The 7,727-nt window shown below is 42.6% G+C and overlaps 1 protein-coding gene across 1 annotated transcript in view; it reads left to right on the top strand.

Moving 5' to 3' along the window:
* The first annotated feature begins 1,092 nt into the window (after nt 1–1,092).
* Nucleotides 1,093–7,727, top strand: part of lzts1 (leucine zipper, putative tumor suppressor 1) — a 29,563-nt gene continuing 22,928 nt past the window's right edge. Inside the window, exon 1 of the mRNA XM_031570779.2 lies at nt 1,093–1,423. The gene's annotated coding sequence lies outside the window, so the exon portion shown is untranslated. The remainder of the gene's footprint in view (nt 1,424–7,727) is intronic.

Raw genomic sequence — 7,727 nt, forward strand, 5'->3', positions numbered from 1 at the left:
CTGACTTCAAGGGACCACATGCGGTTTGAAGGTGAACACCTGTCATTACATCAGGTTACACAGATTAGAGGGGCAGGTGGTGCAGGTTTGGTGCAGGTTTATTATTAGCCAAGCTGTTAAAAGTGTAAACACACAGAAATATATACTTAGACTGTACACACACACAGGTTGGTATAGGTGTATATGCATGCGTGTGAGTTAGTGTGTCACAGATTCACACACACACACACACACACACACACAATTGCAAGCTCTAAAAGCATACAAATGCCAATGAAAGCATACACATGACATGATGCTTGGTCACATAAACCTGACCTAAATCACTCAAGTGAACAAAAGAAGACATTTACAACATGCACAAGACAAGTCTCCAAGACAACAGAGAAGTGACAGGTGACACAGATTCGGACAAGGAAGAGGGCAGCCTGTGATAGCTGCGGTTCGTGAAGATCAAACACTGGAGATATTTCCATTTCCCTTGTTCCTGCTGTGCCAGGGAGTCTGTTGCCTGCCCACACATGCCACCCCTGTCATGTGGACAAGTGGCAGGGAGGCAGATACATTGCAGTGGGAGACCAACCATCATTTGAGGGATTTAGCCTGAAATCTGGTGATACAGGCGCACAAGCTGTGGAGCCCAGTCGACTCAAAAAGATTTGTCCAGATTAAAAAAGAAAGTACCATAGGGGAAATAGGCTCAAACAGCTTTGGCTTTGGCCAAAATTGTGAGCTTGTTTTTGAAGCGTGCTTTAAGTTTACTCATCTTTTTTCTCTCTGTTACTGCTTTAAACCCACATGAATGTTAGACACTCTAAACAGAAATTCTGTCAACCAATGCTATGAAACACAATTTTACAACTTGGAGAAAGAGAGGAAGAGAGAAAGAAAGAGAAGACCAACGGCAAAGATGTACAGATAGTAGGAATGAGAAACAGGTTAAGAGGAGGCATATATCAGAGAGAAGGACAGGGAGAGAGAGAGGGAGAGAGAGAGAGAGAGAGAGAGAAAGAGAGAGAGGGATAGAGAGAGAGAGAGAAAGAGAGAGAAGGACAGGGAGAGAGAGAGAGAGAGAGAGAAAGAGAGAGAGAGAAAGAGAGAGAGAAAGAAAGAGAGAGATGGAACCACGAGGGGAGAGGCACAAGATGAAGGAATGAGAGGAGGCACTATTTGTTTATGCAGGAATGACAGAACGCCCACATCTTCTTAGATAGAGATAGGGAGGGAGAGAAGGAGGGAGGGAGAGGGAGACAGAGAGAGAGAGAGAGAGGGAGTAATAGAGAGAGGGTAAGCAGTTCCAGCAGTGTGAGCAATTCTTCTTTGACATCTGGAGGGACAGCAGAGAAGCGCACACAAGCAGCTCGGGTCAGGGGGGGAAGTCACACTTTGTTCCTCGCCTTGTGATCTTACACTGCAGGTTCAGGTAAGTCCAGCTGATGTGTTGACTCTGTTAGATTGATCTACTTATCTGGGAAGCAGTGGTTTCCCCCGTTTATATGTGAGATGACAGTTCCATGGCAGATGGGAACCTCTCTTTCTCTCTCTCTCTCCCTTTCTCTATCTATTTATTTATCCCTCTTTCTCTCTCACTGTCTCACTGGTTCAAGGGGAGATGTGTTGTTTTAGTCTCATAAAAAGTGTCCCTGTTTTTTGTGGGGACTGTGTGCTATGACACTTTTGGGCAAAACATTGACACCACAGAGAGATGTGCAAGCTGTGTATAAGTGTGTTAGTGTCCATGTGGGATCTCATGTGGGGGATGATAGTGTTAGGATGCACACTGTCTTATAGCTGTTCACATTGTTTTAGCTGTTTTGTTGTAAAGGGAAATCTTGTCAGACACAATTCCTTTTTTAGGAACTATTTTTAGTGTCTAAATAAATGTTGCATAACTTCAAAGAACTCATGCATTACCAAATATCTCAAAACACAGGAACCATTCAGCTGCCTTGTATGTTACCTGTTCCATTACATGGTCTCATTGTAATTGTAGTTACTATTTATACACTTACAATTTAATTTATCTTGATGTTATTCTAACACATTTGATGTGTTTATGAGTCATGTTGGGTTGGGTTAAACCGCAGTGCAAGCTATGTATGTCTTGCACCACTCTTGTTCTGACTGACCGCTATGCTTATAGTTTGTGCGCCAAAATCTGGTGTAGGCCAAAGAGGAGACATGTGCGAACACGCTCCATCACAAACAGATTTAACGGATTCTGTACAGTACATGTTGGGCGTGTGCCACTGGAAGAACCAGAACACTGACAATGGCCACAACTCTGAACCTTGAACAGTTTGCAAAGAGTCACACGTTTAGCAGCAGCTGGACAAGCTGTGACTTGTGGAATCCAAGTCACTGAATCAGCTCTCAGGTGTGTGTGTGTTCGTGTGTGTGTGTCTGTGTGTGTGTGTGTGTGTCTCTGTGTGTGTGTGTGTGTGTGTGTGTGTGTGTGTGTGTGTGTGTGTGACTGTGTGTGTGTGTGTGTGTGTGTGTGTGTGCAATGACACAAAGACTGTGTTTTGTGAAGCTGTGTGGTTTACAAGCACAGGGATGTTTCACAGGGGAAAATGAAAAAGATCCACATAAATCTAATGAATGTAATGTCAACCTAAGACTAGACATCAATGGACAAGCTTGCAATGGCTTGTCCCTGCCTGGCATTACCACACTTAGCATGGGCGTGGGTGTGGGTGAGGGCTTGACTCACAAATCCATGCAGGGCTGAAAGAGCCTCCTTCAGGTTCCAGGTGAGTGATAGCCAGGTCTTCCAGAGACACAAATATCCTGATTTACAAGCTCTTCGCAAAAGCTCTGCACTTCGAAATTTGTATTACAACACAGCTTCACTATGTATAGGTGTTTGAGTAGGGAGGTTGTTGTTTGTGTGTGTGTGTGTGTGTGTGTGTGTGTGTGTGTGTATGTGTGCGCGCAAGTGTATGTGTGTTTGTGTGTGTGTGTGTGTATGTGTGTGTGTGTATGCACGTAAGTGCGAGTGTATGTGTGTGTGTGTGTGTGTGTGTTTGTGCGTGTGTGTGTAGATAGATAGATAGATAGATGGATACTTTATTAATCCCAAAGGAAATTTGTGTGTGTGTGTGTGTGTGTGTGTGTGTGTGTGTGTGTGTGTGTGTGTGTGTGTGTGTGTGAATGAGTGTATGTGCGTGTGTTTGTGTGTGCGCGCGAGTGTGAGTGTATGTGTGTGTGTGTTTTGAAAGACATAAAACATGCCTAAGAGTTTTTCCTGAGGGAGGATCCATCATCCATCTTCAGCCACTCTGCCCATATCTCATCAGCTGGTGCTGTTGCAGAGACACAGGATATCTCTTGACCTAATAAAACAAACTGAGCTCACAAAAATACTTTCTTGCTCTCCATCTCTCTCTCCCTCCATCTTACACACACACACACACACTCCCTCTCTCTCTTTCACTCTCTTTCCATCCTTCTCTCTCTCTCCCTCCCTCCCAGTATCTCTCTCACACACACTCTCTATTTCTCTCTTAGTCCCCTCTGCAATCATTGAAAGTAGGTTATGCACTATTTAGTCCACTGCTCCACTAGTCTAATCCCACATGGGGAGGGCTGGCTGAGACAGTTATCGACATGTATTAGACACCCACATGCACTGTATCCACAGTCAGATCCCATCCCAAATCATCTTCTCAAGCATTCTGGCATCCCTCTCCGCACTCAAGAATTCTTCAAAATGCTTTTAAAATATTCTACTTGATCTTAAAATATTAGTTTATTTCTTCTCTCCTCTCTTGTACAGCCTACCTCTCAAACACCTCACCTCCCTCTATCCCACTCTCCCTGTCTGGTAGGAGAGTAGTGCTGTCTCATAGGGTTCATGGTCATGAACTACACATTATCAGCATGAGCACTTCTTGTAGTTATTTAGTTACCTTAGCTAAGATGCTAGTGCTTCTCAGTTCTTCTTCTGTTGAATTCTTCTCCTCTGCACATGTAATCCTTTCCTTTTTTGCCAAACTGTGCAGAAGTACAGGTCTATCCCAGGGTGAGGGATCGCCTTGATCACAAGGGGCATGGCTTCGCTCAGAGTTGACAGGTTTATTACCATGTCTGCTGAGGGCTAGCTATGAATGTGAGGTTTAAATCCTAAGGGAACTGTTCACAGTGCTGTCCTACGTACAGGTCAACCATAACCAACTGATGCAATGATTCACATGGAATGAGCCATAAATTAGCATAGTAATTTATAATTGTAATGCACATCTGCAACAAATGCAGTTTTGGCCTACCTCTAAGTGACTAAAAGCAATAACACAAAGTGGATATTTGTATGGATTTCTTTTATTTGCACTATTGTGGCAAAGAAAAGTGTTTGAGAGAGTGCAAAAATTAGGAGAAGATGGTGTGTAGACAATCCTAACTCTAACTCAGAATCCTTTTTTAGCAATGAAAAGCTTCAATTCTATACAGTTTTCAAAAATATGGCCAACATATTACCAAATCATAACTCACCCTCTGCTTTATACCAGCCTGCAGGAGTAGATTTGCTGGTGCCTACTGCCATTTGTTCAGCTGCAGGAGACATGACATGTTCCTCCTCCAGAGATTAGTCACCGGGCAGAGGGTGCGTTTGAAATGCAGTGTGGGAGGACAGGCACCGCGATGCACCTCCAGGAGGAAAAGTTACAGAAGATCCAGCAGAGGCCATTTCACACATCTAGCCCCATCACGATGAGGAGTCTGGGCTCTGACATCATTATTCTGGAGTGCTGTTCACAAAAAAAGGCTCTACAGCGAATGCTGTAGTTCCGTGTCAAAGACTATCACTTTAAACACTCACTTTCAGTTGCCTTGCTGGTTGCTATGTGCCGTTTTCCGGAATTGCACCCCTGGTCAGATGATACGTGTGAGTTTATTTCTCCACCATATTATTTTACTGAGGTCTGCAGGCAGCTAGCATTGTTTAAGTATAGTATAGTTTGGAGGATTGGCAGCTGTTTAAGCACAGTATAGTTTGGAGGATAGGCAGCTGTTATGGACAAAAATGCAGTGGTTTTACACTAACATAGTGTTTGCAAGGAAGGTTATAATTTCCTGCCTCTACAATTTATGGAGAATATGTACATTTATAAATGTTATATTTACATATGATTAAAACCTTTAAACACAGATTCATTAGAGACCAAGAGCATGGAACACGCTCATAATCATATCACAATCATGGCCATATTTAACCTGATTATCCACAGCAAACAGCTGAAGGAAACATTTCCATCAAACATAATCAGCACAGCTTATCAAAATGTCTGTTGTTGTCAGGAATTTTGTCGTACAAATGAAAATTTACAGCAACAACAATTTTACTAAAACACAGTGTGATGGCAACAGCTTGGGTGAAAATCATTTTGTTCAAGACAAATTCACCCATAATTTTACCGTTGTGTGGCACAACAATCTGTTTCCATCTGTTTATCTATCCATCTCCCCGTCCTACTAGTCCTGACTTTTGCGTGGCCTCTTTTACCCACTATCTGCAGGGGTGCAGTCAAACTCCCACTCCAGTCACTCAGGCACAGCAGCTTAACTGGGAGAGGCCCATGCCCTTCACAGGGAAGCCTCCTGAGAATTTCAAGGTGAACTCTCCCCTAACTGACTAGCTGATGTCAGAGCTCAGTGTATCCACTTCTCAGGGGCCGAATCAGGACATAGTGGCTTCGGCTTACTGAAGTGTGTCAACACCAGCCTGCTTTGCTTTTTCAGTCACCCTGCAAAAGCGCCATCTCCCTCTCTGCTCCACTCACTCCCTCCTGATTCATACATGAGCTTATCCATTTCACCTGAACCTTAGCTGGGACACTCTCCACAAGCGAGATGTTTTTACCATTGAGCAGCAGTCAAAAAAGAAACTCTTTAATGCTGGCCTTTATTTAGCTTTTTTTCCTCCTCTTTAATTATTCACGGGAGCAGTTGAGCAGCGGAGAGAATTCATCCGTATGCTCACTCCTCTGAAAATACTGCAGTGCATCTTCAACCTCTTGCTTCTAAAGTTAAGCCGGTAGTCATGTCTGCCTGGAGGTGTTTATGAAACACATTTCTGGGTCAATTTGGCCATCTAGGTACTGCTGCACCATACCCTGGCTTGTTTTGTTTGGTAATATGAACATGCTCTGTGGAGAGGAACATCTTTGTTTGCTTGGTTGTTTTATTGTACTGCCAGTCAGTGAGCTGTAGGGAATGGTTAGGTGATCATAGACAGGAAGTGTTTCGACTTGCCATACTGATCCATTCACAGGACTTTGAGACAGTAGCTACAGCCCCAGTCCAAATGGAGTGGAGTATTTCTAGACACAATAGATGAAGGGTAGGTGGGGGCACACTGTTCAACTAACATTTGGGGACTGTCCCTTCCCCCCACCCCCCAAAAAAGCAGTACAAAGCTCAACGTCTGGTCACATATTACAGCAGTGAATATTTTTTAAAAGTGAAAGAAGTCTATGGTAATTCTACAACATGCTGGTAAAGTACAAACACTGCTGTGAGGCCAACTGCTGAAAAAATGACAGGATTGTCTGTTTAAATGTTGGCTGCTTGCCACTGATTGCTTAATTTAAGTTTGATTTTATCTCAGTATCTTCTATAACGACTGGAACTGCATGCCTTTCCTGTTACTCATCTTAGAGAATACTTGCGGTTGGTGATAATTATCTGCAAGAAGGCCACTGAGACACTGTAAACATTTAACATTGTACCATCCTGTTTTCTTATAACTAGAATGCACTTCATCTCTGAAGATGAGTTACTGTTTTAATTTGATTTAGCATTTGGTGCACAGTAAATATTCCACATGTCAAATACTTTTGAATTGGGTTCAAATTAATAATGTTACACAACCATATCTCCAGTGCACTGTGCTTTCAACCCCAAATAATACCACCAACATCACTATAAAGACAGTGCCATGGCAAATCTCAATTAATATTTTAAAACATCAATATTTCACTCCTACGTCGTTGTACCTGCCTTCGGCGCTCTCCCAGGAAGGGGTTCTGGACTGTAAATATTTCATGAGGTTGGGGATGTGACAGTCTCACTACTGGTCCTGACAGGGGTCTAAAATGCTTTTTGGACATGCTCCAGTCATCCGGCTCTGAGCTCCCAGGGATATACACAGTCCCTTGTCAGGCAGAACTAATCGATAGGGAGAGGATGGGCGACACCTGGACTGTCCAGCTGATTCAGGATCGTACAGGAAACAAGTGGTAGCAAAAATGGAATGAAGAGTCACGATGGCACGTTCAAAGAGGATATACTTAAATACATGTGTTACAAATCCATTCTTAATGATGTCATGTGTGTGTTATATGACCCTTTATAGGATAATAGCGGACACAACTACTTATCTAACTATGTGAATTACTATAAAAACAATATTTATTTTCCATAACTGAATTTAAATTAAATCGAGGATATTGTTTAATAAAAAATAGAGGCAGACTAATAGTGCAAATCAGGAGATTTGATGCTTCCTGAAATAGCATGCAAATTCCATGTATAGCAAATTAATGGTCAACCATGTCACATAAGTAAAACCCTAAGAAAATATCATATAAACATGCACTGAACAGGTTTAGAATCCTAATTCATTAAGGTGGCTCAGTATTAATTACATATAGATACTATCAGCCTACCTAGAAAGAAAATGGGGCCAACCTTTCCTTTATTGAATATAGTCACATTACCGTAGTTTG

Source organism: Clupea harengus, chromosome 7, assembly GCF_900700415.2.
Source record: "Clupea harengus chromosome 7, Ch_v2.0.2, whole genome shotgun sequence".
In the NCBI taxonomy this organism is placed as follows: Eukaryota; Metazoa; Chordata; class Actinopteri; order Clupeiformes; family Clupeidae; genus Clupea; species Clupea harengus.